Below are 22,933 nucleotides of genomic sequence, written 5' to 3'. Positions count from 1 at the left end.
CTCTTGGATCTCTAAGGAGGTGCTAATTTAGCCTCTTCCTGAGGCTACCCAGCAGGAACTATGGAGAGATCTGCAAATTCCTCTTCTTTGTTTGGAGGTGCCTAGATGAGGCCCAGCTGTGAAGCAATGCAAGCTGCTGTGGGGCCTTGGGCCTTCTTTTTGGATGTTCTGGGTCTCTCTGACCCAGCTGCAGTTAGTTAGGTAATTTTAGATTGCAAAGGGCCAGGGCATTCATATGCAAAAGCCTCTGTGCACAGCTTGGGTGGGGTGGGGTCTCAGGGAATCAAAAGGGCAGAGCAAACAGCTATGGCTGATCCTCAGCCCTGCCCTAAGAGGACCAGGACTCACTGTTCCGCGGAATTGGCTGCAGGCCCCTCTGAGAGGCCGCCGCCCTTGAGTTCTGCCCGATGCCAGTCAGTCCAATTTCTCCCCGTATGAGTCTGGGTCCCCAGAGACTCGCCCGGAACTGTTCAGAGCGATTGAAAAAAGACAGCCACGTCCTCAGTTGCCAGCCCTTTCCGCGTGCACCTCCGTACCTCTGCACTTTACTTCCACACCGCACCGCCTTGAGTCTCAGTGTGCTTTTCTCTTTCCTTCTAGTTGTAGAATTTCCACTCGGTCAGCCTTCCTGTGGTTCTGGATGATGTCTGTTTTGTCTTTTAGTTGTTTAGTTGTTTTTTGCAAGGCAGCAATTTCCGGTGTTTACCTATGCCGCCATCTTGGTTTTCTCCTCTGAAGTTTTATTGGATATAAAATGCAAGGTTGACAATTCTCTTAGCACCTGAAAAATGCCATTAAATTGCATTCTGGTATGCACAGTTTCTGATGACAAGTTTGTTGCCATTCTTAACTGTATTTATTTGTATGTAATGTCTTTATTTTCCTCTACCTAATTGTAAGAGTTTTTCTTTATCACTGATTTTTTTTATGGTGTGTTTTGAGGTGTGTGTGTGTGTGTGTGTGTGTGTGTGTGTGTGTGTCTTATCTGGGGTATAATTTTCTTGGATCTGTGGGTTTATAGTTTTCTTCAAATTTGGGGAAATTTCAGCCATTATTTATTTAAATATTTTTTCTCTTGCCCTCCCCCCCCAAATCTGAGACTCAAATTACACTTATGTTAGACCCATGGCTATTAGCCTATAGGACACCAAGTTGCTGTACATCTTATTCAATTTCTTTTCTCTCTATGCTTTTGGTTAAATTCTTACCATGTTTTCAAGGTCACTGATCTTGTCTCCTGAAAAATCTAATCTGCACTTAATCCCATCTAGGAAAATTTTCATTTCAAGTTACTGTACTTTTTATCTCTGGATGTTCCAATTTTTTTCTTTTTTATATCTTCTATTTTATACCTCATTATGTTTATATATATGTGGACCAGATTTACAATCATTATTTTAACATACTTATCTGCTAATTCTATCATCCCTGTCATTTCAGGGTCTATTTTTGTTGTCTCCTGTTATGGTATTTTTCTCCTACTTCCTTGTCTAGTAATGTGTGATTGGATGCAATTCACTGTGAACTTTATATTGCTGAGTGCTGGATTTTTTTGTATTTGTTTAAAGAGTGATGGAATTCTGGAAGACAACTACTTGTGTATTAATATGATTCTTATCAGGCTTGGTTTTAAGCTATCTTAGGGTTTGTATAGATGAACCTTTATTCTAGGGCTCAATCTTACACTGACTTGGTATTTCATTTATCAAGTTGTACTTGACAGCTTCTTGGGGTTTCATTTTATTTATGCAAAGTTTGGTATTAAACCATATCCTCAGGAGCACCCCTATACCAATTCCAGGAATTCCTTCTCTTCCCAACAAACTCCTCTCCAGGAGGTGAGGTTTTAAAAGAATCAGGCTCTTCTATCCTGTCTCCTTATTACTTCCTTCCCTGCTCCATAGTGAGGGTTAGGTACTTCACTTCTAAATTCAAGTTGCTGAACTTTAAAGGTCGAAAGAAGAACAGATCTCCTAAAAACCTGCTAGGTTTACCTTACTAAAAGAGAAGGAGGCAAGGCAAGGTAAAGGAAGGGTACTTATTTTATATTTACTGATACAGGAATTAAATAAAATAAAAAACCAACCATAGATTTTGCCTCTCCAGAAGCTTATGCAAAATATATACCAATAAATATTGAAAAATGGAATGTTTCCACATCTAACCCATAATTATTCATAAAAAGTATTTCATTACCCCCTTTCTTAAAAATATTTGCCTTTTATTCTTTGTTGGCAGATGCTCTAACCGAAACCCTAAAGTGAAGCCCCCACTAAACCATTAAATAGCCTATGAACTTTTTGCGAAAAATAATGAGCAGATATTTTGGGGAGGTTGAAGAAAAGTATGCAGGTGGCAGAAAGCAAATGTTTCCTCCAAGCTCTGTTGTAATAAACCAAGTTTGAGTGTATAGTTATCTAAAAGTTTTAATAATGTTAATAATAATAAACTACATCTAGAAAATTATGCAGGCATATTATTAAAGACTGAAAAATGCCAAATATATAAAGATAAAAAATTTACCATCTATAAACTTATCACTCAGAGGATAACAACTATTAATATCTGCCATATCTCCTCAGAGTTTTGTTAAGCATATACTTACATACACACACACACACACACACACACTCACTCTTCATTTAAACACACACACACACACACACACACATACACACACTCACTCTTCATTTAAATTGAGATAATAGTGCAGATATCATTTTTTAAATTTCCTTTTAATTATGTTGTAAGCATAATTGCGAGTCACTGAATGTTATTTAAAAACATGATTCTTAACCAGGGACTGGACTAGTGAAATGAATTTTTAGGGGTGAAATAGGTTTAGGAAATTTTAAAAATTAAGGAGTCCATGGAAAAAACACAGGGCTACAGAGTTGCAAAGAGTACATTTCCATAAGACAAGGGAGCTGGGAGTAGCAAAAAGTACACATTCCCCAAACAAAGGGAAGGAAACCCCTCATTCAAAGAAAGAGGAAGAAAAGCCCAGAGGGAATAGGAGAATAATAAGGGAGAAGAAGGAGGAAACTTCACCTGAGACTTGAACTCTGGAGTTGCTATAGTGACCAAATCAGAAGGGGATGTGACAAATCCGAGGGGATATCAAAGCACAAAGATCTGCAGCCTTTAAAAACCATAGAAGAAAGGGACTCAGTGGGACTCTTTCCCTCTCCCCAAGTGGGAATCTGTGCTTGTTTCTCAATAAATTTCCACCTTTATTATACCACCTTTCGTCCATGGTTTCATTCAACCCCACCGGACAAGAGCCTGGGAAAACCATCCTGCCCAGGTGAACACCATGCGTTCCAGTCCAAATTTCCTGTATCACTAGGAAAAGGTAAGCGGAGCATCTTATATGCCCCACACATCTCTTCCTAGTCCCAGACCTGTTCCTAACAAACACAGAATATGAATGTATTGAAATTCCTTGCTACTCAGAGTGGGGTCCATGGATCAACAGCATCAGCATTACCTTGGGATTTGTTAGAAATGTACCACAGATTTAATCAAAATCTACATTTTGATATGATATCAGGTGATTCATATATACATTATAGTTTGAAAAGCAGTGGAAATCCAGAGTTATTACATTCTCTTTGAAATTTGTAACTTCTAATTTGTTGTAGTATAAGAAATCAGTTAACCAGGTTTCTTAGAATTATAAGTTAAAGAATTTAAGGATCAAAAATAACAGGTAGCTATACACTTAAATATGAATCCCATCTGTAACAAAACAAACTATGTAACTATGAGAAATGATGCAACCTATGCAAGACTTAGTTTCCTCATCTGTTAAATCAGAATTATAATAGTATTTCCCTCACAAGATCACCAAGAAGATTACATGAGCTAAAATACATAACGCACTTAGAACACTTAGTGTTATTTATGTGTTTGCTATTATCATTAAGAGGAAAAATAAGTAAATAAAGAGGCGCTAAGTAAACCTAATACACCATTTTAAGGTCTGAACTTTCAGACATCAGCTAAATGTAGTTTAAAAGCCTCTTTCAGTTCATTCCTGGTTCTCAGATGTGTTGTTAAGTAGCTGAGTTTGGCAGAGAGAAGTGTACAAGGGCCCAACACAGCCAGAGCGGCTCAGTTGGCTGGGCATTGTCCTGTACACAGAAAGGTTGCCGGTTCAATTCCTGGTCAGGGCATGTATCTAGGTTGCAGGTGGGGATTAAAAAAAAAAAAGAATACTATGCTGCTGTAAAAAAGAAGGAACTCTTACCATTTGCAACGGCATGGATGGAGCTGGAGAGCATTATGCTAAGTGAAATAAGCCAGTCAATGAAGGAAAAATACCACATGATCTCACTCATTCATGGATAATAGAGACCATTATAAACTTTTGAACAATAATAGATACAGAGGCAGAGCTGCCTCAAACTGATTGTCAAACTGCAGCAGGAAGGCTGGGGAGGGTTGGGGGGCAGGAGGGAGGGGGGTAAGAGATCAACCGAAGGACTTGTATGCATGCATATAAGCATAACCAATGGACATAAGACAATGGGCGGTAGGGGAGCCCAGGGGATTGTCAAGGGTGGGGGGGAAAAAAAGGACACATATGTAATACCCTTTGTAATACTTTAAGCAATTAAAAAAAAAAAGACAAGTGTACTACATTTGACAACTGCTTTCCCCCTGGCTGTTGGCTTTAAAATGATTGTGGATATGTTAGTTTTCTGCTAAAACCAGGTGCAAAAATTATTCTCAATTGCCTAGGTACAAGACATCAAGAACCATGATACTTGTGCAATGTTTATATTATCTTTAGAACCAAGAAGGTATGACTGTCTATCTCACCTTCTAGGATGATCCCTGGCTCAAGTCAAGACAGGAATATCAATACATGAAATAATCCAAATTGTTTGTTTTGGTTAGAATAGCAGTTTTGTTTAAGTGAAATCTAAATAGTGACCAAGAAGAAAGAAGAGTCAATCTAAAAGAGAGAGACAGAAATAATGGGAAAGGGGGCAGCAAAATCAGAAACCAGGGGAAGATAGAGAAACAAGAAGAGACTCAAGGTGAAAACATGTTAAGGGGTTCAGGCCTTCCTTAAAAAGTTGGAACAGTGTATTCATCAGGATGCTGATTTCCTACGTCGTGCCAAGCACATGCTGGTTTGGAGCTGGCCCTGGTGTTACAAGAAGCAATGACAAGCTGGATGCAACTTTTATATACATCCTCCTTTGGTACTAACTACCAAAGCAATCAAATATAAAATACTTTAGTATCACAGAGACCCTGAAAATCATTCTTTACTATATCATTAATTCCAAGTGCCACAGTTCAATGGTTACAGGAAACTTGAATTTGCATGAATAGCCTTATTCAGGTCCAACTGAAAGCATTTATAACTTTAAGTTCTCTATTACTTAAATCATTATTTTTGCCTTTGTAATATAAGATAAGGAAATGACTATTTCACCCTCAATGAAACATCCAAACATAGTCACTACTTCTCAAAGTGCTTCTGGTTTAAGGCTAAGGATGAGGTGAATTTTCCATTGCTAGCAAAATCTGACCAAAGGCTATTTTCAAATATCATATTCCTTACTTCTACAACTCAGGAAAATTTTGCTTAATAACTAAAATCTACTAGGGAACTTGTCTAGTATGTACATATTGCTTATTTTAGACCTGAAATCAATCAAAATAAGTTTTATATAAAAATGAGAGAACAAAATGCCTCAAAGTAATAAATTCCTTAGATGAGGACTTGGCCAATCTGATTGGAAATCAACCTTGATATTAGCTCTTCTTTCATCTCAAATATTGGAAACTTCACCTAGAAGTGCTTTATACTTCATTGGTGAAATTGGTAAAAGCTTCCAATATAAATACTGGCAGATTAATCTGAGAAGACATTGAAAATAATTACTCTGAAAAAAATATTCTAAAAGATATCATCTCAGCATTAGGAAGATCTTAAGAAATCAACTGTCCCCTTCTCCACTTCAAAATAGTTTTCCTCCACTACATTCCATGAGGGGATCACCCCAATTTGTACACCCCAAAGAAAAGCAAGAAGGCACTGTCCTATGAAGCACTCCAGCCTATTTCATGCCGATGTGACTATTACCAATGTATTCATTATAGTGCTCATTAAACTGAGTAGAAATCTCTCTCTGTAACTTCTCTCCACTGATCTAGCTATGTCTTTCTGTAGCACTAAATCTCCAAACCCTCTTACACTTGAAACCAATTCACATGACAGAAACTTGGAATAATAAAACCACAACATTTATAGTATGACCTCTCCTACTAGGGCAGTGATGGCAAACCTATGACACGCGTGTCAGAAGTGACATGCGAACTCATTTTTTGGGTTGATTTTTCTTTGTTAAATGGCATTTAAATATATAAAATAAATATCAAAAATATAAGTCTTTGTTTTACTATGGTTGCAAATATCAAAAAATTTCTATATGTGACATGGCACCAGAGTTAAGTTAGGGTTTTTCAAAATGCTGACACGCCGAGCTCAAAAGGTTCACCATCACTGTACTAGGGTCTCTGTGCTTAAAAAGCTTTGCAGATGTACTTTTCTTCTCTTTAAATATACCTCCACTGGTAAAAGGCTAGAGGCTGGACTGTTTAGAATGATGGTGTAGGGTAGGGGAGTAGGAGAGATTTAGCTAATTCTAAATGGACTTGGAGAATTTAAAGAAAAGCAAGAAAGCAATTGTGGCCAGAACAAAGTGAGTAAGACAGAATGGTAGGATATAAAATCAGCAAGGAGCATGTAGGGTCTGGTAAAACATGGTGAGACTTGGGTTTTATACTGATGTGATGGATAGCCACTAAAGGGTTCTGAACAGGGGAATGACAGCAACTGCTTAACATTAAAAAAAAACACAAAACACTTTTGTTCCTACATGGATAACTGACTGGAGAGGTTCAAGGAGGAGATAAGGAAGGCCAGTTATTACTATCATCTAGGAATGTATAATGGTGATTATAAGTTATATTCAAGTAGTAGTAGTGGGGTGGCAGTAGTAAAGGGGGATTTGGGATATATTTTGAAAGGATGACATATAAGCCTTACTGATGGGCTGGATGTTGATTAAAAAGAAAAGAGAAAAGTCAAAGATCTAGTTTTTAACCTGAGCAACTGGGTGGATCATTTACTGAGATGAAGGAGTAGGAGGCAGAAACAGGATTTGGGAGGGGAGTTCAAGAGTCCTATTCCAAACATGTTAAGTTTGAAATGTTTATTAGACTTTCAAAAAGAGATCTTGGCTAGGCAGACATAGATATGAGCCTTGAATACATGGGAGAGATCAAGGCAAAGAAGTAAGTCTGGGAGGACAGGTGGCATTTAAAGCAAAGGACCACATGAGATCACATAGAGAATAAACGTAGACGGTGGCCAAGGACTGGGCCCTGAAGAATGCCAACTTTTGGAGAACATGAAGAAGAGGAGATAGCAAGGGAAATTTTATATGTATTTTATGTTTTCAAGTGTAAGAGGGACTAGAGATTTAGAACTACAGAAAGACATAGCTAAATGGGGAAGTTACAGAGAGATTTCTGTTCAGCGTAATAAGCACTATAATGAATAAGTTGCTAACTTATTCTTACTCAAAAAGCTATTGAAATTACTTTATATCTACAAACTATGAAGTCCATAGCCAGTCATCACAATCTTCTTCAAAAACCACCTTTCAAAGTCATGTGCCTATTCTATTTCTGACTCCCGCCTATTGACTGGACAAGTTACAGAGAGATTTCTGTTCAGCGTAATAAGCACTATAATGAATAAGTTGCTAACTTATTCTTACTCAAAAAGCTATTGAAATTACTTTATATCTACAAACTATGAAGTCCATAGCCAGTCATCACAATCTTCTTCAAAAACCACCTTTCAAAGTCATGTGCCTATTCTATTTCTGACTCCCGCCTATTGACTGAGTCTGGATAGCTGCATTTTATGTGTCAGCTGCTCAATTGTTCTATCCCTAACCTCTGGCATGTGTCCTAACTTCTGGATCCAAGTACTCACCCCAACTAACAACTTCTAGTTGCTCAACACTGACCAGGAGACACATTGAGATCATATTCCCCAGAGCTGCCAAAAGTTCTTGGCATATGATCAATGAAGCACACAGTAAGTGAGTATTCAGCAATTAATCAGGTGACAGAGAACAACTGACGTATTAGGAAACTGCAGAATGAGCCAGATCAAGGTTGAAACAGAGAATAGGAGATTGTACTCCAGACTAGTTACCCCATGGAAAAATCTAATCTCGGTTACCGAGTGTGATCAGACATCCTTTTATCCAGAAGAACTAAAGCAGTGGTTCTCAACCTTCCTAATGCCGCAAACCTTTAATACAGTTCCTCATGTTGTGGTGACCCCCAACCATAAAATTATTTTCGTTGCTACTTCATAACTGTAATTTTGCTACTGTTATGAATCGTAATGTAAATATCTGATATGCAGGATGTATTTTCATTGTTACAAATTGAACATAATTAAAGCATAGTGATTAATCACAAAACAATATGTAATTATATATGTGTTTTCCGATGGTCTTAGGCGACCCCTGTGAAAGGGTCGTTCGACCCCCAAAGGGGTCGCAACCCACATGTTGAGAACCGCTGAACTAAAGTATCTGAAGTTTACCATGCGTCCAAGGATTCAGGATTTCCTGGAAGCTGGTAACATTATGAACCAAACTGTAGGTACAGCCACCAGGGGCACTTGTTCTTTCTGCCCCATACCCCAGGGTTAGCCTGAAGACATCTGTTACTCTCTCAGTCTCAGCTATACAGGGAATTCTAAACATCTCATAGGTGTTTGTGAAGATTAAATGAGATCATTGTAAATAAAGTGCCTGGTACATAGAAAGTGCTCAACACATATTAGCTATTCTCATTTATACTTTAGATTATCATAAAGTGACAGTCAGCTGAATGATAAAGCATGTCTCTAAAAGCAACACTTTTAATGCTCCTCTAACATAGAAGAATGATAAAAAGGGTGTTTGGGTTTTTTTAGTTGTATAAACTGGTATATAATCAATAACAGTTAAACTATCCTGAAAAAAAAAATTCTCCATTTTTCTAAACTTCTTTACCAAGGTTGGCACAGTTATGTTACACAACTAAGAAGTAAAGGTGTGAATTCTATTAACATGAGATTGATAACAATTCTAAATAAATATCAAGCAAAAACAGAACTTTCCAAGCCTAACAATTATTCTGTAAGAATCATTCAGGACCAGGTCTCTTGTTGTAAATGTCTATATCCTTTAAGTATAGTGTATTTCTATTTCCCTGTATGAAATTTAAGTTTAACTAAAATCATTAAAGTTGGCAATAGAAGCAGGAAACCATTTATAAGGCCAGCATGGCCATTTTACTTTTATAAATGAAAAGTTATGTAATAGTTTCAGAGTTCCCTTCTTATACTCTTTTAATATTTATAGAAATTTAAAAGAGTTATACTGCTAGAGTTCATTTTGGAAACTGATAAATTATTTTAGTGCAATTATAGAAATGGTTATTTAAGAGTTACACTCATCTTTATTCATGATCTTTAACAACAACAGGTCATCTGTATCTAGTACTTGATCTACAAGCTCAAATAAGTGTGACTGAACCAAACTACACTAAGAGAGTCTCAACTCCAAACCACTGAGTCACATCACTAGTCTTTTTGCCGCTAACAGTACATTAAAAAAAGAAAAGAAAACAGTGTTCTGGAAACCATTTAAAGGGCCTGCTTGTGATAACAGAAAGTGCTGTACTAAACTACTGAAGAACACACAAGTACCTGGAAGGACTCAGAGCAAAGCTGTAGCCAAGTACAAGGAGATGTTCATGGGTACCATACCACTATCCAAAAAATAAAGTCCCACACCTCTTATGAAACCTATAGTCGCATATTTCCCTATATCTCTATTTCATGAAATTTGGATTTTTAAAAAGATAATTTTAATTTTTCAAACTACTACACAGAAAAGTCACTTATAAACTATAATTTCAAATCAATAAACCTTGATATTTCCCTGCTTTAAATAAATTTTTGTTTGGGAATAATTTTAGATTTACAGAAAGGTTGCAAAGATATTACAAAGAACTTATATACCCTTCACCCAGTTTCACCTACAGTTAACATCTTACATAACCATGGCTTTATCAAAACTAAGAAACTAACATTGGTACATTGCTATTAACTAAGCTACAGCCTTTATTTGGATTTTCCTCACGGATGTCTATTATCAGTTCTAAGATCCAATGTATGGTACCACATTGCATTTAATGACATGTTTTTAGTGCTTTAAGTTTTAGAACATGCTAATCTTGTGTGTCTTATTACCAATGTCCTAATTATAATTATTATAAAAATACAGTTCCTTGGAAAATATGATTTATTGGATGATAGGAAAATGTTACATTACAATTAATGTAAACATGACATTTCTATTAATGTTTCATTGAGAAGAAAAGAGGTAAATCTCCATTGCTCACTTTGTCAGGAAACTGTTAGATCAAATTATTTTCAGAAATATTTCTTCAAAAAATGCTTGTCACTTACCTATCTCTCAATGTTCCAGTAAAAAGTCATAAAATATGTGGTAAATTCTTTTAATTAATCCTGTAATAGAATATAAAGTATTATTATAATCATATTCAGATAATCCATTTTTATCAAATATATGTAAAACTACTTTCCTTTCATTCCAAAATTTCATTTTTAATTACTATGTAATTTTTTATTAAGTTAACAAAAGAATTAATGTAAGGGAGAATAATTGTATATATGAATTATATATCTTTAAAAACAAAGGCATGCTATCAAGATACCAATGGCATATTTCATAGAATTATTCCAAAAATTTGTTTGGAACAACAGAAGACCCCATATTGTTACAGCAATCTTGAAGAAAAAAGAAAAGAAAAAAGTGGGAGGAATTTCCCTATCTTACATCAACCTTAGATTACTACAAGGCCATAGTAATCAAAACAGCATGGCACTGGCATAAAAAAACAGACATATAGATCAATGAAGAGAATGGACAGCCCAGGAATAAACCCATACCTTTATAGAGAATTAATACCTGACAACGGAGGTAAAAACATACAATGGGGTAAAGACAGACCATTCAATAAATGGTGCTAGGAAGACTAGACAGTTACATGCCAAAAAAAAAAAGAAGAAGAAAAGAAACTAGACCACCTTTTAACATCATCTACAAAAATAAACTCAAAATGAATTAAAGACTTCAATGTTAGTCCCAGTTGGTTTGGCTCAGTGGATAGAGTGTCGGCCTGTAGACTAAATGGTCCTGGGCTCAATTCTGGTCAAGGGCACATGCCTGGGTTGTGGGCTTGATCCCTAGTAGGAGGTGTGCAGGAGGCAGATAATCAATGATTCTCTCTCATCATTGATGTTTCTATCTCTCGCTCCCTCTCCCATCCTCTCTGAAATCAATAAAAATATATATTTAAAAAAATAAAAAATAAATAAAGACTTCAATGTTAGACTCGAAACCATAAAACTTCTAGAAGAAAACATAGGCAGTAAAATCTCAGACATTTCTCACAGTAATATTTTTTCTGATATATCTACTTGGACAAGAGAAACAAAAGAAAAAAATAAAGAAATACGATTACATACAACTAAAAAGCTTTTGCACAGCAAAACCATTATCAAAATGAAAAGACAACCCACTCAATGGAAGAACATATTTGCTGATACATCTGATAAGGTGTTAGTATCCAAGGTTTATAAATAATTTATAAAACTCAATACCAAAAAAAGCAAACAATTCAAATAAAAAATGGGCAAAGGACCTGAATAGAAATTTCTTCACAGAGGGCATACAGATGGCCAACAGACATATGAAAACATCACTAATCATCAGAGAAATGCAAATTAAAACCACAATGGCTAGCACCTCACACCTGTCAGAATAACTATTGTCAATAAATCAATGTTTGGAGAGGATGTGGAGGAAAGGGGACCCTTGTGCACTATTGGTGGGAATACAGATTGGTGCAGTCACTGTGAAAAGCAGTATGGAGTCACCTCAAAAAATTAAAAATAGAACTGCCTTATGACCCAGTGATACCACTTCTGGAAATTTATTTGAAGAAACCCAAAACATTCATTCAAAAGAATATATGCACCCCTATGTTCATTGCAGAGTTATTTAAAATAGCCAAAATTTGGAAGCAGCCCAAGTGTCCATCAGTAGATGAGTAGATAAAAAAAGCTATGGTACATTTAAACAATGAAATACTACTCAGCTATAAAAAAAAGAAGGAAATCTTACCTTTTGTGACAGCATAGATGGACCTGAAGAGCATTATGCTAAGTGAAATAAGCGAGTCAGAGAAAGACGAGTACCATATGATTGCACTCATGTGGAAACAAAATGAACTAACAAGCAAAATAAACAGACTCATAGAAAGCAGGCTGGGAGCTGTGGGGGTGAGAGGGTTGGGAGGCTGGGGGATGGTTGGAGGGATTGAGCAAAAAGAAAAAAAGAGAAAAAACTCATGGACACTGACAACAGTGTGGTGACTGCTGAGGGGAGAGGGGTGGGGGAAAAGTGGAGGGGCATATGGGATGATAAATGGTGATGGAAGTAGACATGACTTGGTATGGTGAACACACAATATAGTTTACAGATTATGTGGAATTGTGCACCTGAAACTTGTACAATTTTGTTAACTAATGTCACCCCCATGGATTCAATAAAAAGGAAAACAAAAAAGAAAATGAAAAGTCAAGCTAACAAATAGGAGATAATATTTGCAAATTATATATCTAATAAAAGACTTATATTCAGAAAAAATAATAATAAAGGCATGCAAATTTTAATAAAAGTTTTAAGATAAATAGAAAAGGTTATAGAAAAAAAGGCCACAATGAATAAAAACTGACTAAGAAGGATGTTTCACATTCTTTTCTATGTGCATAATGCTGTGGAAATTACTAAACAGTTATAAACAAGTAAATCATATTGAGGGCACAGTCTTTTTGAGGGAAAATAATAAGGGTTGGGGATTAGGAGATTTTTGAAAAAAGTGTCTGGCAAAGTATCTATGTGTAACAGTTTGCCTGAGACAGTACCAAATTATGCCCACTGTCTCAACCAATTTATTATTTGTCCTGGATTTCACATTTTCTAGTGATTTTTTTAAAGTAGTATAATAAGCCAGGACTTTTATTTTCAGGTTCTGCCATAATCTCATTGAGCAGTGTGAAATGCATGTGCAGTGAACCTAGTGCCATTTAACATGTGGTTAAATCTGAAAGGCCCTGAGCAGTAGCCCATCCCTGGATGGACTGTAACTGATGGGCTGTAACTATAACTTCATCCTCAAATATAGCATCCAAGCCATTTACAGAAAGAGGAGCATTCAGGAGTAGCCAGGGAAAACTGACTCCTTTAGTCTTAGATGAAGGTCGAAGAAATATTCAATGCTGCTGCCCCTGCTTATGCCTAGCTTGATTACACCAAGAAAAGCATATGGAGAAGATGTTTTAAATATTACTCTATAAAGCATGGCTTTCCAATTAGGTCAAATGACTGTTCTTTAAATACATATGTATAACCCATAGACACACACAACAGTATGGTGATGGCCAGAGGGAAGGAGGGTGGGGGTGGGCTGGGTAGAGGTGGGAAAAGGGAGGGGAAATGAGGACATCTGTAATAGTGTCAACAATAAAAATAAAAAAAGACTGTTCTTTACATTTCTTAGTCAGCTATGATTACAAATTATCTTATTTAAATAGTCAAAGTTAAGTGACAGCTGATATTTTGCTGGCTCTATTAGCAGAAGAAATTCACACTTAAATGATGGTAGCTTCTTATCAGTGTCAGGAGATATATCAACTAGAAAAATCAGTTAATTCTAATAATTGTTTGATTGTTTTCACATAATCCATCAAAGTAAAGCTTTTGGAAGTTCATTCTGTCAAACGTGAAACACCAGTCATTGCTGTAATTGCTACTTAAACTGAGTAAAAATGTTCAACAACAAAGATAAAATTATAGACCGTTTCATTATTCAAAGTAACTAAGCTCTATAAAGCCACCATGAACACTGAATTTATGAAAAGCAAACCATTGCTCTTAGAGGAAATACAGTTAGGCTCCTGTGAGCTTTGGCCACAACAATTTCATCAACTAATTAAACATAACCTTGTTTTATGTGCATTTCTAAAGACACTTTAATATAAGTTGTTGAATCAATAACATTGACCTCACAGTCAATAGTATTAATTCATGCCTGAATGAAGCTTTTTATTAAATTTATTGTTGACAATATTCTAGAAGTCCCCCATTTTCCCCAACTTTGTACCCTCCACCCAGCACCCACCCCACACTAGGCTTCCCCATACTATTTTCTGTGTCCATGGGCTATGCATATATGGGTATAAATTCTTTGGTTAATCTCTTCCCATGCCGCCCACACACCTCTCCTTTGAGATCTGTCGATCTGTTCCATGCATCTATGTTTCGGGAACTATTTCGGTCCTCAGTTTCTTTTGTTCACTAGATTCAACATATAAGTGAGATCATGTGATATCTGTGTTTCTCTGACTGGATTATTTCACTGAGCATAATAATCTCCAGGTCCCTCCATGCTGTCTAAAAGAGTAAGAGATTCTTCTTTTTTACTGCTACATAGTATTCCATTGTGTAGATGTACCACAGTTTTCTTATCCACTCATCTACTGATGGGCACTTGGGCTGCTTCCAGATCTTAGCTATTGTAAATAGTGCTGCTATGAACATAGGGGTGCATATGTTCTTTCTGATTGGTGTTTGGAGATTCTTAGGATATATTCCCAGAAGTGGGATTATTGGGTCAAACAGCAGTTCCATATTTAATTTTTTGAGGAAACTCTTTACTGTTTTCCCCAATGGCTGCATCAATCTGCATTGCCACCAACAGTGTACAAGGGTTCCCTTTTTTCCTCATCCTTGCTAGCACTTGCTGTTGTTGATTTATTGATGTTAGCCATTCTGGCAGGTGTGAGGTGATACTTCATTGTAGTTTTGATTTGCATTTCTCCAGTAACATTGAGCATTTTTTCATATGTCTATTGGCCATCTGTATATCCTCTTTGGAGAAATGTCTATTAGGCCCTTTGCCCGTTTTTTAATTGGATTGTTTATCTTCCTGGGGTTGAGTTGGATGAGTTGTTTATATATTTTGAAAATTAAGCACTTATCAGATATATCATTGGTAAATGTTTCCCCATACAGTGGATTCCCTTTTCATTTTGTTGATGGTTTCTTTTGCTGTGCAGAAGCTTTTTAGTTTGATGTAATCCAATTTGTTTATTTTTTTTCCTTTGTTTCTCTTGCCCTAGGAGATGTATTGGGGGAAATGCAGCTATGTGAGATGTCTGAGATTTTACTGCCTTTGTTTTCTCTAGGATTTTTATGGTTTTGTGACTTACATTTAAGTCTTTCACCCATTTTTGAGCTTATTCTGTTTTTTTTTTCTCAATATGTTCTTATTGATTTTTTAGAGAGAGGAAAGGAGAGGAATAGAGAGACAGAAACACTGATGAGAGAGAAGCATTGATCTGCTGCCTCCTGCATGCCCCTTACTGGGGATCAAGCCCACAACCCAGGCATGTGGCCTGACAGTGAATCAAATCAGCAATCTCTTGGTTCATAGGTTGATGCTCAACCTCTTGAACCACACTGGCCAGGCTTGAGCTTATTCTTGCGTATGGTGTAAGTTGGCAGTCTAGTTTATTTTTTTTTTCATGTACCTGTCCCATTTTCCCAACTCCACTTATTGAAAAGACTATCATTACTATCATTACTCCATTATATGCTCTTACTTCCTTTGTCAAATTTTAATTGGCCATAATGGCATGGGTCAGTTTCTGGGGTCTCTGTTTGTTCTATTGGTCTATATGCCTGTCCTTGTGCCAGTACCAGGCTGTTTTGATTACAATGGCTTTGTAGTATATTTGATATTTGGTGTTTTGATCCCTCCAACTTTCTTCTTCTTTCTCAAGTTTGCTGAGGCTATTTGGGGGCTTTTTTGGTTCCATATAAATTTCTGAAATATTTATTCTGGATCTGTGAAATATGTCATTGTTCTTTTAATAGGGATTGCATTGTTTTGGGTAGTATGGACATTTTAATGATGGTAATTCTTCCAATCCATGAAGACAGTATATGCTTACACTTGGTTGTATCTTCCTGTACTTCATTTTTCAATGTCCTCTACTTTTCTGAGAACAGGATTTTTCCAAGATATCATTTTCTGTTGTAGCAGTGGTAAATGGGATTGTTTTTAAAGTTTATCTTCCTGAGAGTTAATTATTGGTGTATAAAAGTGCCACTGATTTCTGGATATTAATTTTATATCCTGCCACTTTGACAAATTCCCTTATTAAATCTAGAAGTTTTCATGGGGTCTTTAAAATTTTCTGTGTACAATATTATGTCATCTGCAAATAATGACATTTTCACTACCTCCTTTTCAACTTGGATGCCTTTTATTTTTTCTCCTTATCTGATGGCTATGGCTAGGACTTGCAGTACTATGTTGAATGCAGATATCCTCTGTCTTGTTCCTGATCTTAAGGGAAACACTTTTAGTTTTAGCCTATTGAGCACGATGCTGGCTATAGGCCTGTCTCATATGGCTTTTATTATGCTGAGGAATGATCCCTCTATTCCCACTTTGCTGAGAATTTTTATCATAAATTCATGTTGTACTTTGTTAAGTGCTATTTCTGAATCTATTGATATGATCATGTTATATTTTATCCTTCATTTTGTTTATGTGATGTATCACATTACTGATGTGAGAATACTGTACAAGCCTTGCTTTCCTGAAATAAATCCCACTTGGTAACGGTGTATGGTCTTTCAACGTATTGCTGGATCTGATCTGCTAACATTTGGTTAAGGATTTTAGCATCTATGTTCATATGAGATAATGGCCTGTAATTTTCTTTTTGAAGTCTCTTTATCTGGTTTTGCAATTAGGATAATGCTGGCCTCATAAAAGAGCTTGGAAGTCTTCCCTCCACTTAAATTTTCTAAATAGTTTGAGGATGACAGGTTATAGTTCTTTGAATGTTTGGTAAAACTTGCCTATGAAGCTGTCCAGTGCAGGACTTTTGTTTGCTGGGAGATTTTTGATTACCGCTTCAATTTCACTAGTTGTTATTGGCCATTTAAGGTTTTCTGATTCTTCCTGCTTGAGTTTTGGAAGATTTTATGTTTCTAGGAATTTGTCCATTTCAGCCAGGTTGTTCAATTTGTTGGCATATAGTTGTTCATAGTATTTTCTTATAATCTTTTGTTTTTCTGTGATGTCAGTTGTTACTCTGCCTCTTTAACTTCTTTTTTAAAAAATCTTTATTGTTGAGAGTATCACAGATGTCCCCCTTTTTTAGTCTCATTGTCCTCCTCCACCAGTTCCTAACCCGCCCCAGGCCTTCACCACCTTACTGTGTCCATAGGTAAAATCTTTGGTTAATCTCTTCCCGGCCCCCTGCCCTTCCCTCTGAAATTCATCAGTCTGTTTAATTGCTTCCATGCCTATGATTCTATTTTATTCACCAGTTTATTTTTTTGATTAGATTTCATTTATTTTGATTTTTAGATTCAATTGCTGACATATATTTATTGCCAATTTATTGTTCATATTTTTATTTCTTCTTCCTCTTCCTCTTCCTCTTCTTCCTCTTGTTAAAAATCCCCTTCAACATTTCATGCAATACTGGTTTGGTGGTGATGAACTCCTTTAGCTTTTTCTTATTTGTGAAGCTCTTTATCTGACCTTCAATTCTAAATGAGAGCTTTGCTTGGTAGAATAATCTTGGTTGTAGGTCCTTTCTATTCATCACTTTAAATATTTCTTGCCACTCCCTTTAGGCCTGCATAGTTTCAGTTGAGAAATCAGCTGACTGTCATATGGGCGCTCCTTTGTAGGTAACTAACTGCTTTTCTCTTGCTGCTTTTAAGATTCTCTCTTTGTCTTTAGCCCTTAGCATTTTAATTATGATGTGTCTTGGTGTGGTCTTCTTTGGATTCCTTTTGTTTGGGACTCCATGCACTTCTTAGACATATAAGTATATTTCTTTCACCAGGTACGGGAAGTTTTCTGTCATTATTTCTTCAAATAGGTTTTCAATATTTTGCTCTTTCTCTTCTCCTTTTGGCACCCCCATAATGCGAATTTTGGTATCCTTGAAGTTGTACCAGAGGCTCCTTACACTATTTTCATATTCTTTATTCTTTTTTCTGTTTGATCTTCTGATTGGGTGTTTTTTGCTCCCTCGTATTCCAAATCATTGATTTGATTCTCAGACTCCTCTACTCTACTGCTAAATCTCTGTAAATTATTTTATTTAGTGTATGCTTAACTTCTTACAGGTCCTTTTTCATGTCTTTGACATTCTAAGATCCTTGAAAATCTCATGAAGATCCTTGAGCAACCTTATAACCATGGTTTTGAACTCTGTATTCAAAGTTTGCTTGCTTCCATTTCTTTCATTTGAGACATGTTTGTCTCCCCATTTTTGGCTGCTTCCTTGTATTGTTTCTATGTATTAGGTAGAGCTGCTATGTCTACTGGGATTGGTAGTGTGGCCTTGTGTAGTAGGTGTCCTATAGGGCCCAGTGGCTCAGCCTTCCCGGTCACCTGAGCTGGGTACTCTAGGTGCGTCCCAGTGTGGGCTGTGTACACAGTCTTGTAGTTGAACCTTGATAGCTACTGGTGTCACTGGGAGGAATTGACCTCCAGGCCAATTGGCTGAGAGGACCAGCCCCAGCTACAGTGGGAGAGCTGCTGTGCAAGAAATACCCTTATGAAGCAGGACTTGCTTCAGTGGGGCTTTGGTGCTCACTGAGACTGCCCCTTGAGTGTGTCATTTGTAGATGTGTAGAGTTGTAATCTGCTATGGTCTGAAGCTGTTCACCCAGTGCATTGTCTCTAGGTCCTCCAGGGAGGTGCAAAGTCAGCCACTGCCTGGGACTACACTGCAGGAGCTATTTGTATTAGATTTGGAGATGCCCAGGCAAGGCTCAGCTATGGAGTAAGCCAAGCTCATGCTAGTGCAGGGTCTTGGGCCTTTTATTGATAGGTTTGGGGCACAGTGACCCAGCTGCAGCTTGTTTAAGAGAGTTTAGCAAAATCTGAAGCCTAAGCAAAGACATGCCATTCATATGCAAAAGCCAATGCAAACAGTTTGGGTGGGGCAAGGTCTCAGGGGATCAACAGGGTGGAGCAAACAGCTATGGCTGCTCCTCAGTCCTGCCCTAAGAGGCCCCACTTCTCAGTGTTCTGGTAATCGCTGCAAGCACCTCTGAGAGAAAGCCGCCCTTGAATTCTGACCAATGCCAGACAGTCCAGTTTCTCCCCGTGTGAGTCTGGGTCCCCAGAGACTCGCCCGGAACTGGAGTTCAGAGCAGTCGGGAGCTTGAGACTCCCTCCCAATTGAAAAAGACAACCGTGCCCTCAGTTGCCAGCCCTCTCCACGTGCACCACGTCCTCAGCTGCCAGCCCTTTCCATGTGTGCCGCATCCTCAGCTGCCAGCTCTTTCCGAGTGCGCCTCCGTACCTCTGCACTTTACTTCCGCACCTCCTCTGAATTTCAGTGTGCTTTTCTCTTTCCTTCTAGTTGTAGAATTTCCACTCAGCCAGTCTTCCTGTGGTTCTGGATGATGTCCGTTTTGTCTTTTAGTTGTATTTTTGAAGTGGTTGTGCAAGGCAGCAATTTCTGGTGTTTACCTATGCTGCCATCTTGGTTTCTCAATGGGTATTTAATTTTAAAGTGTGCCTTTAATATTTATGTAAAACATTTTTTGTACTCATTCAATAGAAACTTATTTGGCCACTGGGTAAAGCTAAAAATAAAACTACTGGTCTGCAATGTGTTAAGATATAATTTGTGTCCTAACATGTGGTCTATCTTTGAGAATGTTCCATGTGCACTTAACAGAAATGTATATTCTGCAGTTTTTAAGTTATTTTTTTTATTTTTTGTGCTCTGATTGATTTTGATATAGCATATAGTTTAACATCACTGTTTCCTTGTTGATTTTTTTCTGCAATATTTACCCAATGATGTCATTGGGGTGTTAAAGTTCCTTACTATGACTGTATTGCTATCTCTCCTTTAAAGTGTTCTAAGAGTTTTTAAATATAATCTAGGTGGGGTCCTTCAGCTTGGCCTGCACCCTCTCGCAATCTGGGACCCCTCGGGGGATGCTGGACTGCCAGTTTTGGCCCCAAAACTGGCAATCCAACATCCCATGAGGGATGTAGTAGTGCGTGAAGCAGCAGGCGGCCGGTGAGGAGCTCAAGCTGGGGCAGGATGCCATGCTACTCCCACTCATCCTGGCCCCACTGTGCCTGCTGCCGCCACTCGTTAATGCTGCAACTGAGGTGGGAGATGCTCACACCGCCGCAGCAGTGCTCTCCAGCCATGAGCCCGGCTTCTGGCTGACCAGCGCTCCTGCTGTGGGAGTGCACTGACCACCAGGGGGAAGCTCCTGCGTTGATCACCTGCCCCCTGGTGGTCAGTGCGCATCATAGCGATCTGTTGACTGGTCATTCAGTTGCTTAGGCTTTCATATATATATATATATATATTCCTATATTGGGTGCACATGTTACCAGTTATATATCCTCTTGTTGGACTGATCCCTTTGATATTATTTATTGACCTTCTTTGTCTCTTGTTATGGTCTTTGTTTTGAAGTCTAATTTGTCAGATATAAGTATTGCTACCCCCACTTTTTTCATTTCCATCTGCATGAAAAATTGTTTTCCATATGTTCATATTCATCCTGTGTAAGTCTTTTGTTTTGATGTGGGTCTCTTGTAGACAGCATATATATGAGTCAAGTTTCTTATCCAATTCAGCTATCCTATGTCTTTTTATTGGAGCACTTAAACCATTTACATATAAGATTATTATTGATAAATACTTATATATTACCATTTTTATTCTGGATGCCTTTGTTCCTGTCTCTATATATCTTCTTCTAGCAGTCCCTTCAACATTTCTTGCAATGTTGGTTGGGTGGTAATAAACTCCTTTAGCATCTTTTTGTCTGGCAACATCTTTATTTCACCGTCAATTTTAAATTATAGCCTGGCTAGATAGAGTAGTCTTATTATCATATCCTTGCTTTTCATTACTTTAAATACTTCATGCCATTTCCTACTGGTCTGTGATGTTTCTGTTGAGAAATCAGCTGATAACCTTATAGGAGCTCCCTTGTAGGCAACTGTCTCTCACTGCCCTTAAGGTTCTCTTTTTGTCTTTAACATTTTCCATTTTAATTATTGTACGTAGAGCTCGGGAAGTATGTCTCAGCGCTGCGGCTGATGCAATGGTGTGAGCACACTCCACCATGACATGCTTCCTCGGCACACCAGGAAGTAGCAACGCACGCCTGAACGAACTCCTAGAGCCACGTGCACAGTACCCCAGCCTTTCAGCCATTGGTTGCCTGTAGCAACGTGTCTCCCTCTGATTGGTCCCCTCATGCTATATATACCCCTGTAGTTCCACAATAAAACGGATCTGCGTCACTGAACCTGGTCTCCAGAGTCGTGCATGCAGACGCCCTAGCGCGTTGGGGCTCCGTCGTCCTCACCCCCGAGGGACCCCCTGCTTCAAATTATGATGTGTCTCAGTGTGGGTCTCTATCTGTTCATCTTGATTGGGACTCTCTGTGCTTCCTGAACTTGTGTGACTTTTTCCTTCATGAGGTTAAGTACGTTTTCTGCTGTTATTTCTTCAAACAGCTTCTCTATCCCTTACTCGCTTTCTTCTCCTGGTACCCTTATAATGCAGATGTTTTTATGTTTCATGTTGTCCCAAACTTCACTTAAACTGTCCTCCTGCTTTTTAATATTTTTTTCCTTTTTTTGTCCTCTGATTAATTTTTTTCTATCTTATCTTCTAATTCTCTCATTTGATCCACAACTTCATCCAGCCTATTGGTTATTCCTTCCAGTGTATTCTGCATTTCAGATATGTCATTCTTCATTTCCAAATGATTATTTTTCATAGTTTCTATCATTTTTCATGCTTTTGAGCATCCTTATAACCATTATTTTGAACTCTGTTTTTGATAAATTGCTTGCCTCCATTTCATGTAGCTCTTTTTCTGTAGATTTCTCCTGTTCTTTCATTTGAGACCTGATGATTTGTCTCCCCATTTTGGCTTTGTCTTGTGTGTTTATTTCTCTGTGTTGGGCTCAGTGGTACAACTGTTAACACTTCAGGCTGGGTGTCTATAGAGGCAAATCTTTAAAAAATATATTTTTTAATCCTCACCTTAGGATATTTTCCCCATTATTTTTCAGAGAGAGTGGAAGGGAGAGGGAGAGGGAGAGGGAGAGAGAGAGGGAGAAGGAGAGAGAGAGAGAGAGAGAGAAACAGCATTATGAGAGAGATACATTGATTGGTTGCCTCCTGCATACACCCCAACTGGGGACGGGGAGCAAACCCACAACCCAGGCATGTCCCTTGCCCAGGAATAGAACCACAGACTCTTTTGTGTGCAGGCCAACACTCTCAACACTAAACCACACTGGCCAGCACTATAGAGGTAAATCTTGATTACCATGTATAAGACTCTGAGCATGTATTGCCCCATAGGTGGGGTTGTTCCTAGCAGGGTCTGGAGCCTGCCAGGATCCCCCTTTGGGTTTGCTGTTTGCATGTCTAGAAGGGTTGAGTTCTGGTGTGGTCTGACGTCCACCACTGGTTGTGTTGGTTTTGGGTTCTTTTGGGAGTGGGTTTCAGTTGCAGGTCACTGTTAGATATCTACACTAATAAAAGACAAAGATGCTAATTGACCATACCTTTGCTATGCCCCAAGCCATGCCCACCAGCCAATCAGAGCGACTATATGCAAATTAACCCAACCAAGATGGC

At 37.9% G+C, this 22,933-nt stretch overlaps 1 protein-coding gene across 9 annotated transcripts in view; it reads right to left on the bottom strand.

Annotated features, from left to right (window-relative positions):
• ZNF438 (zinc finger protein 438) overlaps positions 1-22,933 on the bottom strand; it is a 204,064-nt gene that overhangs the window by 121,153 nt on the left and 59,978 nt on the right. For 8 of the 9 annotated variants that reach the window (XR_001364113.1, XM_014547998.1, XM_014548000.1 and 5 more), the window contains one exon: positions 10,571-10,630. The exons of the other annotated variant lie outside the window; for it this stretch is intronic. The gene's annotated coding sequence lies outside the window, so the exon portion shown is untranslated. The remainder of the gene's footprint in view (positions 1-10,570; positions 10,631-22,933) is intronic. 9 annotated transcript variants of the gene reach the window in all.

The sequence above is a fragment of the Myotis brandtii genome, unplaced genomic scaffold, assembly GCF_000412655.1.
Source record: "Myotis brandtii unplaced genomic scaffold, ASM41265v1 scaffold49, whole genome shotgun sequence".
NCBI classification, from domain to species: domain Eukaryota; kingdom Metazoa; phylum Chordata; class Mammalia; order Chiroptera; family Vespertilionidae; genus Myotis; species Myotis brandtii.
This window is presented reverse-complemented; position numbering and strand designations above follow the sequence as displayed.